This window comes from Malania oleifera, chromosome 8, assembly GCF_029873635.1.
Source record: "Malania oleifera isolate guangnan ecotype guangnan chromosome 8, ASM2987363v1, whole genome shotgun sequence".
Classification (NCBI taxonomy): Eukaryota; Viridiplantae; Streptophyta; class Magnoliopsida; order Santalales; family Ximeniaceae; genus Malania; species Malania oleifera.
Genome location: NC_080424.1, coordinates 94808244 through 94819423, shown reverse-complemented (window position 1 = coordinate 94819423; position 11180 = coordinate 94808244).

Here is an 11180-nt window from a genome sequence, read left to right as displayed (position 1 = left end):
ACATTTTTCTTTCTTTTCCTCTAACTCCTCTAAATGGGCAAAAATATCTAATATGACCCTTTCTTTCACAATATAGACAAATCTTGTTTTTATGCGAGGGTCTTGACTTGATTGCATTATTTTTGCTTATTGAGGCATAATGATGTGATTTAAAAGAGGTTTTAAAATTCTTTTTGTAAGAATCATTTTTCTTAGTTCCCAAAGAATTTTTGGAGTTTTCTTTCCTTCTTGTGGCTATACCATGATTTTCATTTTTCTTTTTCAAGATAGCATTTTCCTTCAAAACATTTTCAATTTGATTTTTAAAAATTTTCACCTCATCTTGAAAAGATCCATGGTCTTTTTGAGCCTTTTCTAAAAACTCCTCATTTTCCTTTTTAAGAGAAATATTTTCCTCTTTTAAGGTTGAACAAAGGCAAGATTTTTTTCCTTTCCATTTTGACAATTTATCTTCCAAGCCTTTGATTTTGACTTCTAAAGTTTCATTATCTTCTTTCAATGAGGACTCCATTAGTTTAGCCATAGCAAGCTCTTTCTTAATATTTTTGTTTCTTCTTTTTGCTAAGACTAATTAATCATACAATTTACACAAGTTTCTGCTATTTCATCATAAGAAGGAGTATCATCATCATCTTCCGAACTTGTTCCTTCTTCTTCATGTTTATTGGCCATGAAGCATTGATGTGTTTCTTTCTCATTTTTGCTTATTTCTTTATTCCTAAAGTGTTGTTATCTACAAGGGATTTCCTCAAGTCTCTTACGAGTAATTTCATATCATCCTTACTATCTTCATTATTTTCAAGAACTTCTTTGCAATTTGGACTAGATGATATAAAAGCCATGCATTTATCCTTCCTAGGCTTTTTTGGATCCAAAGTCATATTTTTCTTAAGTTCATAAGTCATAAGTGATCCAATAAGCTCATCAGTGTGACTTTGGTTAAATCATTCGCCTCTCAATGGCGGTGGACTTTGCATGCCATGACTCGGGTAAAGATCGGAGAACATTTTGAGCATTATCCTCCATAGAATAAGTTCTACTGAGTGCTTTTAGTTCATTTGTGATGTGTGTGAACCAAGTGAACATGGATGTGATGGATTCTCCCTCATCCATTTTAAACATTTTATACTCATTGACTAACATGTAAGTTTTGGACTTCTAAACTTGTGAAGTATCTTCATATGTGATTTCAAGTTTTTCCCATATTTCTTTATCGGTATCACAATCACAAATACGATTGTATTCGTCATCACTTAAAGCACAATAAAGAAAGTTTTTGGTTTGAAAGTTAAGCTCAACTAACCTTAGTTCGGTTTTCGACAACTCCTTAGGTTGTTTTGGTTCACCTTTGGCATTTTTGAATTCATAATCTCCCTCTGAGATGACCCACCACATCTTGAAATCGTGTGCTTTGATGAAGGTAGTCATTCGGTTTTTCCAAGCTGGGTAGTTTGAACCGTTGAACAATGGCAGTCTTGCCACAAATTTTCCTTGGGAGGAGGTTCTCGTCAAATACTCTATTTGATCTTTATACTCTGGATTTTACACCATTAAATGCAAGCATCTGGCTCTGATGCCACTTGTTAGATGGTCGTAGCCTGTGGTGTGGAGATCCAGAAATATTTAATTTATGAGAAAACAAGGAAAAGGAAAAATAAAGAAAAGAAAAAGAAGGGAAAAGAAAATTTTGAAGGGGTTCAACAGGGACTCGTCAACGAGAAGATCCTCGAGAGGGGGAATTTCAGACCATTAAGGGTTCGTCGACGAACCCATTGTCTTCATTGACGAACGCCCTTCTTTGATTCATCGACGAGTACACGTGTCTCGTTGATGAATGCACGTGGCCAGCATTCTATATATAGGCTTAAAATCATTTTTCAGTGAAAAAAATTTCTCTCCCTCACTTTCTCTCTCTAGTTTTCAGCCCAACCCCCTTCTCGCTTCGATTTTGGCTCCGTTTTAGCCCAATTCGATGATCATGAACCACCACGAGGATCTAGGAGTGATTCTCTACAAGTTTACCGGAGCAGATTGTTGATTTTGGGTACTTGGGCACCACTCCAAAATCAGGGCAAGGAAGTTATTTTTAAGTTTTGTTAATTATTTAAGGAATATAGGATAAGGAATGTTAAATAAAGAATCTTTTTACGGTTAATGTGACTGGATTAGGGTTTATAAATACAGGGTTTTTGCACATACGCCATAGGCACAGATTAGGATCCCTGCAGACTTATTTTCAAAAATCAAGTAAGAGAAATATGTTATCCCAGTTATTTTAGAAATTTTTACCAGTAAAATATTTTATATATATATATATATATATATATATATATAGTTATGTGCTTTCAGAATATGATTTTTGGATACATTGTGGGTATGAAATTATGTATTTTTAGAAAAATTCAGAAATCTGGATTTCAGGAAAAATTCTACAGATTATATATATTTCTTATATAGAAAAAAAAATATAGATTATAGTATATGAGTTTTATTTAATTGTGTGGCATGAGAAATATCAGTTTAGTACAGAGTTTTACATAGCTTTATAGTACCATGATTATACAGTTTTTGCAGAACCATGATTATACAGTTTATACAGAACCATGATTATACAGTTTTTACAGAACCATGATTACTCAGATATTACAGAACCATGAAATACAGATATTACAGAATCATGGTATTACAGATATTATAGAATCATGATATTTTAGCTTATACAGAATCATGGTTATTTCATCTTATACAGAATCATGGTAAAATAGTAATACACAGATATAGTATTATATAATATCAAATCCCTGATGGACCAAAACAGATTACAGAGTACAGTACCGTAGCTAATACAGTAGTGCAACCACACATCTTAGATAGAGTATGGAATGACAGTCAATTGTGCCCAAAGGAGAGACGAAGAGCTCCTTGGAAGTCAGGACCAGGTTGAGCGGGCCAATTGTACTACAGATTTTTAGAGTTTGAATTAGCCTGGTAGGCCAGCCAGAGTTAAGTTCAGCCCACGGGCCACACAACCCGAATCATGCGGGGTTAATTCATGATATACAGTTATCCATTCAGGGAAGTTTTTACGGTTATATATGTATGTAGATTTACAAAAAACAAAAACTATAAATATTATAGTTAAAAGTATGATTAAATAGAAAATTTAGAAACACTTGTATTTTTAAGTGACATAGGTGTGAGTTATGATATGTCTTACCCTAAAATGTTATCTCAGTTACAACTTGATTAGTAAATATATTATTCATGTAAACTTAGTTGTCACACACTAGTAATAACATATTTTGTCTTACTGAGAGGTGTCTCACCCTAGAAATTCAAACATTTCAGGAAATCCAGACCGACGTACGGAGCGAGCTCTGAGATAGTGGGGACTTTAGTACTGCCCTAGCTACAGGGTAAGTGGTATATTGGGAGATGTATTTTAAGTAGTCCGTAAGAGTTCTTGTGGATTTTTGGGAGATGTAAATGTATATTTTTGGGAAATACTAAATCTTTGGTATTGTAAATAATGTTTAAGTATTTTATGTTTTCCGCTGCATAGATAGTATGATTTATAAACAGGTATCTTCGGTACCACTTTGGGTCGAGGACATTATAGCGAAGATCATTATGGGTATCAAAGTAATTAATATTGTTGCAAAAAGAATGTATAATAATAATAATAATAATAATAATAATAATAATAATAATAGCATAAATTTGGGGGTCGCCACACTTGGAGTATATACAAGAGCTCCACATCGGATATACAATATAGAGTCAAAAAGGGAGGGATGAATGGTTCTTTTTGCATATTTAAAATTTCTCTACAAAATAAATGTCTTGGCAATAAGCAAGCAATTATATCATACTAGATAAAATATAAAACGTGCACAAGACAAGTAAATAAAGAGTAGGGAGAGAAAAGCTTAACATCGAGTTTTAACGTGATTCGGCATCAAGTCTATGTCCACGCCTTAGCATCAAGCCAAGGATTCCACAATCTACTATAAACGCTCCTTCCTTGGTAGAGTAAGTCTTACAACTCGAGTACACAACCCTGCACTTGGGAACAAATACCTACACACTCACAAAGAGCCTTCACTTCGGTTCACACCGAACCTTCACCAAGTGGTTCACAAAGAACCTATTACAACGAATATGATATACAAAAAAATGCTCCTCAAATGAGCTTATATGAAAAGCAATCAAATCCTCACTCTTATCTCTCAAGGAATGATTCACACAAGATCAATGAGTAAGAGAGGATAGAGCACTTTGTGAATGAATAACTAAAATGCAAGTGCAAAGTGTTAGATTTTGGATTCAAAGATTTTTTTCACAAATATGATTAACAATGATCAAAAACCATACTAAATAAGTCTATGGACTTGTATATATAGCCAAAAATCCCTTATAGCCGTTAACTAGCCATTGGGAGCAACTCTCAAGCAAAACTAGTCGTTTTCTAGCCGTTGGTGTTCTGTCACCGTTCCAAACAGTCGACGGTTTTTCTGGGGTCTCTGAAACCATCGACGATTTCCTACATATGTTGACGATTACCTAAAATCAGAAAAATTAATCAACACAAAAGTTGTGGGATTTTTCTTAGCTTTCCATAGACACCAAGATCGTTCTATTTAGACTTTTCTAACAAATTTTATGCCCCAACTACCAAAAGGTGTTTAGGACTCGAGGCTGCACTATGTTAAACGATGATTGTGTTGACTTTTTAAGTCCGATCCCTGATTTTGATAATGACAAACTGCAAGTTTCTTATGTGTGTATCCAGTGTTTGAGCAGGTTTAATATGTTAGCGCACACATAAGGGAAAGGATAGTGGAAGCCAGAAGACCTTAAAGCTCACATCCACTGACGTTTTCCATGGAAGACAAAAGAGTAAAGAAGAAGATATTTATTCTGATTGTAATTGCATTTTGTTTTAATTTGGTCTATAATAATTGCATGGCATGCATGATGTGGATAAAACATCACATGAAAAAGTCCCCTATAACTTAAAAGTTATACCCATATGAACCGGGTTGACTTCAAATGAAGATTAGGACTTAAATGCACACTTGAAGTGTGTTTGGTCGACCGAATCTGAACCTACATAGAAGCCTCGGTCGACCGAACATACCAAGGTCAACAGGTTAACGATGTTGCCAACCATTTTAAAATGAACTTGCACTGCACGATCGATCAAACTGACACGTAGGTGATTCCCAACAACCTAGTCGACCGAACCACTAGTTAAAATCTAACCTGGTCGACTGAACCTGCCCTAGTCGACTGAACCTTGGAGGGTTCAAAATCACCTTAATATGGTCGGCCAAAACCTCAGTTCAAAAATGTCATGGTCGATCGACTTTAGTGATATGGTCGACCGAACCTCAAATATGGTCGACTGAACCTCTCAAGTTGGTGAAATTTTTACCGCAGTAAATCAGGGTTAACTTTCATTAAACTCAATTACATAAATTTCAAAATACCCTTGATGTCCCCAACGGTTATACTTTTGCCCAACTCTATATATACCTCCTCATTACTCATAATCAGTAATAAGATTAGCCCAAAAATTCTCTCAAAGTTTATACTAAATTTTTTACTCTCTTTTATTATTCTTTTGATAAATTTTACAAGAGAGCATTGTTTTCTAGCGTTCACTTGGGCATTTATTTTTTACAAATCATTTAACTCTCTTTTCATTCTTCATTTGAAAAATCTATTTTGGAAGAGAGGTTTTATTTAAGGCATTTTTATTCAAAGCATTTACTCTCAACATTCATACCTTGAATATCATTATTTTTTAGAGTAAGCTTCTTGAATCTCCCATATATTTTATTGATAAATGTTATTGAAGAAAAATTATATTTGTTACTTTGAAAGACTTGAGCACATATATTTTGTGCTGGGAAAGTCTTCTTACAATTGTGCATACATTGATGTACACTATTTTGTAAGATCATTAGAAAGCAAAAACCCTAACTTCCTTTGAACAAGTTTTTGAAAATCTTTTGGGAAGAGATCTTTTGGGGTTGAATCTTTGAAATATTCACTGTGTACATTTTACTCAAAGATTCCGAAAGTTATTTAGAGAAAAATCAACATACTCACACTGAACTTATTTTCATATCATATATGAGTGCATTAATTGATTCTGCGTAGTGGTACATATCTGCTTAGTATAAGAAGCATATTTGTTTGTACAAAAAATTTCATTTATGTTGTATTCCCGATGTGTGCCCAGAAGAGGGAGACTTGCCCTGTGAAAAGTCCCGGACTAGTTCAGACCTGGTTAAGAGAATTAGGTGCACCATCATGGTAAGGTGTTGTATTAGGTGCCGCTCCACCCATTAAGCAAGTCATAGTGGAATCCTCTTCCTTGTGAGCTTGAAGCAGGGACGTAGGCAGTATTGGCCGAACCTCGATAACATATTGTTGGCCTTACTAGGTTTGATACTCCATTTTGATGCTAACAAACAAGTAGGATTTAACATGCTTTAGTTGAGTGTTGTGTTTTCTCAGGAATTCATATTGAAGGTACTCATGTAGCATGAATTAATAACTAATAGCATGGATCAAAGTTTGAAGACCATAAGAGCATGATGATTAAAAAAGAACAACATGAGAGCTCAAAGTTCAGATTATTCTGCGAGATCAGAGAAAGTTTAGAACAAAGGAAAATTTTGAGAAATTAGGACAATTCTCTATAAGTACTTTAAGTTTATTCAAGTATGAAGTTTTCATTTTGAAGCTCATTAAACAAAGAGACTTTGAGACCATAAGAAAATAACTTGGAACATGTTTTCAAAGTAAAAACAAATTTATATTCCAAGTAAAAATGAGAGAGAAATCAAAAAGTGACTAAGAAAGAAATTTGTTCAGTTGACAGACGACTGTGTGGTTATAGGCAGATGACTGACTAAATTAAAGACTTAAAATTGAAACACATAAGCCTGACAGACAACTGTCAAGGCTCCCACAAACGACTGTTAATGAAAGGTGAGAAGTCTATGAAAGTTTCACCAGACGACTGTCCACCTTATATGTTACTAAAAGGCTCAAACTTTCACATGGACAGACGACTGTCATCATATGGACAAACGACTGTAACCTTATATTCTGATGACAGACGACTGCCACTCAAAGGACAAACGACTGCCACCTTTTTGCCTATGAATCTTACCGTTATATTAAATGGACAGATGATTGTCAGGACTTCAAATAAGTTTATTTTATGGAAACAAGTTTGAGTATCCTTTGGGGAACAAGCAAAGAGGTTTTATACTTCTATAAATACCCCCAAGACTCATTGAATTAACCACCAATATTATTAAGAGCTCACAATCTGCTGTCATACTCTCTCTCACTCTGAAATTCTGAAAGTGTCTCATATTGCTCTCATCCTTGCTCGAAATTAAGAAGATCTTACTGTGTTTGATCATTAAGTTGTTGATTCTTTCATTGAAAGATATCCACGGTGATAAATTTCTAAGAGTTTCATTCTGAAAATTCATATTCTGAATTTACTGAAGTGCATTAGTGTTTCAAACTTGTATTAATCAGCTCTTTAAGGAGCAAGTTTTTGTACGTGTTGTTTCTCTATCAATGTAACAGGGCTTGTTAACGATTTGAGTATTGAATCATTAGACCAAACAAGGAGAGATTGTTTGGAGAAGGCGAGCTCTAGCCTTACCCAAGGAGTGGTTGTAATCCTTTTTGTTCCAGCTGATAAAGGAACGGTAATAGTGAATCCTTTGGCAGTTTGGCCAAGGGCGAGGACATAGGCTGTGTTGAAGCCGAACCTCATAAAAATCCTTGTGTTTTTCTTTCTTTACTCTATTTTTTTTTTTATTCTTTATTTTTCAAGGATATAATTTGTGTGGTTATTTTTAAATTTTAATCCTAAATGTTTGGTTGTTAAATAGACCGAAAGTTAATTCATTTTGGATAAATCAGCATTGATTGCGGAAACCGAAAGGGACTACGTTGGTTGATTATCTTTGACCTATTAATCTGAAAGTTTATTTAAAGAACTGAACATTGGAAAGAAGAATACTTGTGATATAGGGCTTATATTGAGAACAGCAAATTTTCACATCTATTGTTACTTAAAATTGAGAGTTTGATCTTATTGTGATTGATTGTGATTGTTTCTTAAAAGAACTAATTCTAAAGAAATTTTTTTTTAAAACCAATTCACCCCTCCCTCTTGGGAAGTTATTCCTAATTTCACATATCGTGTGTCTACTGTTAATTTCCAGCACTTTATTTACTGCACATGTATGTTATTTTCATTAGATTGTGAATGTCGCGTATGATTTAATTTTCCCATATTATATTTATCTGCGTATTTGGGATTGCATAGACAGACCTTAGGTTGTGTTATACTGCTACTAGACATTGAACATATGACTAAATTTTTAATACCTAATTCACCCCCTTCTTGGGAATACACCAATTCCGACAAATTGCTCGATTTTTCCTTGTCAAAAAAGTCTTTTGATGATTTAAAATATTCTTGGACAAAAGTATATGAAATATATTAAGTCTAATAAAGTTTAGTACTTGTCCAAATGAATTTTCCTTTGAATATAAGATATGTTGTTAATAAAAACACATTTGAAAAATTATTTTGATATCTTATATACTTGTATGTCCTTTATTGAAAATATACTTTACTTTTTTTTTAACCCTTAGGACATAAGAATCATTTTGATAAAACTGAGATCAAGTATGAAAATGATTATGAAACCAAGATGTTGAAAACTTGTCCCTTTGGAAAACAGAATTGAGTTTAGGATTCGTTTGACAAACTCTTTGTTTTATAACTTTGAAAACTATTAAAGTTGAGTTTGTGACTTTAGGTGAAATCCTATTTACTCATGTGTCCTAGTATGCATATTCAATTGCTTAACTCTTGCTTAGAAATCATGCAAGAAAGAAAACGCAAGAGTTACAACATAAACTACCTCAAACACACACCCTATTACATATAATACAACACTAAGCTTCCTTTGGTGTGCTTGGGTTCAACCGAGTATGTGACCTTTTGATCTTTCCTACTTTGATCGTTAACTCGGTTCGATCTTTGCCTCGGATCTTAGTACTTCATGTAATTGCTACTAAACTTGTACTAAACATGATTTGCAAAGATGGAAAACACTAGAAACAACAGGTAGGTTATTATCATCTAAACACAATAAACCATTATGGTGTAGCCACCAAGGCTAACACACTATTGTTCCTTTACAGAAGTGACTCTTAGGTGAGAGGCACGATCGCCAAGACTAAAGTAGTCATTCAAGAACAAAGTGAGGGCAGTCCCCCCCACCCTCCCCCCGATGTACTCAAAATCGTAGGGGAAGAGGGATCGCCACACATAGTAGTGATCGAAGGACAAAGAGTGTGTAGAGCTCGAGAGAGTCCCACCATTCTTGTAGTTTTTATTGATTATAGTTTGTAGTGTTGTCAAAATAGCCAAAGTCATAGCAACTTTCCAAAATTTTAGATAAATTTTAAACACACTTAAACTTTAACTACTTTAATTACGTTCTACTCATTATTAGATGAGGTTTGAATTGAATGAACACGTAAGATATACATTAGACATTCGATAGGGGAATCCCAGTATTTTAATTACATATAAACTTTTTGAATGTTTATCAATATAAAAAATATCTAACTCTCAAGCATCTCTATACTTGAAGTGCAATGAATGTTTCCATTTTCAAAATTAAAATGAAATTCAAGGTAAGGAAATAATTTTCAATTTACATTTTTTCTCATCGCCATCTTCAAATGTCTTTTAGCCTTACAAATTATCATTTAATTGTAAGTATATTTAAGTAAATGAAACGATTCAATTTTAAAATTTCAAAATATCCTTACAACTCTACATTATCTTCATAAATTCTATTATTATTCAAAATAATAATAATTAAATTGTTTTTGGCTCTTGCAATGTTTATTCTTAAAAATACAACTGTCATAATAAAAATAAGTAAGGATTTTATGTCATAAAAGAAGATGAGTTGTCATCATAAACCACACGATAATGAATTTTTTTTATGAATCAAAATTATCAAACAAATAAAGAATGACTATTCTCAAAATTTATTATGTAGAAATTTATTTCCATTCCATGTTTGAGAGAATAATACAAGCTTTTGTAAAATCTTATTTATAGGGATAAGCATTTTGAGACCTACAACTGGGAATGATTCAATTAATGAACCGCTTTCTTTTAAGCTTACAGAAAAATATAAACAAACACAAACCTATTTAAAAGATTCATCATACTCTAATTAATTGAATCTGGACGATTTAAGAAGTCAACCAGGCTATGTCTCGGGCCGGCTCAATCCACCCCTGCATTTTCCTTTAAAAATTATACATTTCAAATAAAAATAATATTTTTTTAAAAAAAATCATAATTTATTAAACTGTGATTGTTTCATTTAGGTCCAATCACTCAAATAACATATATTTAAATACACTATATATTTTAACTATATTATATATTTATATAATATATTTTTATATATTACAAATATATCAACTCAATTTAGTTCGATTAATCATGATTATTGAATTGATCGAACTAAACTTGAACTGATAATAAATAATATATATATATATATATATATATATATATAAAAAATAAGAATCAAGACAAAATAAAAATTAATTAATTAATTAATTTAATTCGATTTAATTTTGCGATTTGCTTGGGATTTCCAATCCATCCCTAACCAACCCGGGGGATGGCCCGTCTAAGTGGTGCTAAATGGGGCCCATTGGTGGCATGGGCCTGCGTTTGGGCCTGGAAATGAAAGCAGGGCGATTCAGGCGGCCCAACACAATATTTAATGAGACTTGAGCGGGCCCACGACATATGCTCATTCTTCGAGGCGGCACGCTCTGGGTCACGAGTTTTTTTTTAAAAACTATTTTATTTTGAGAAAAATAATTATAAATAAAATAATTTGCAAATAAAATGAATTAAAGCTGAAGGTCTTTAAACTTAATTATAATAATAATTATGATAAATTATAAAGGCATTTTAGGGTATTTTTGGGCAATTATAAGGGTATTTTAGGCCAATTAAGGGTGATTATGAGGATATTTTAGATAATTAAGAGCAATATAGTGTGCAAATATTGACTATTACATTA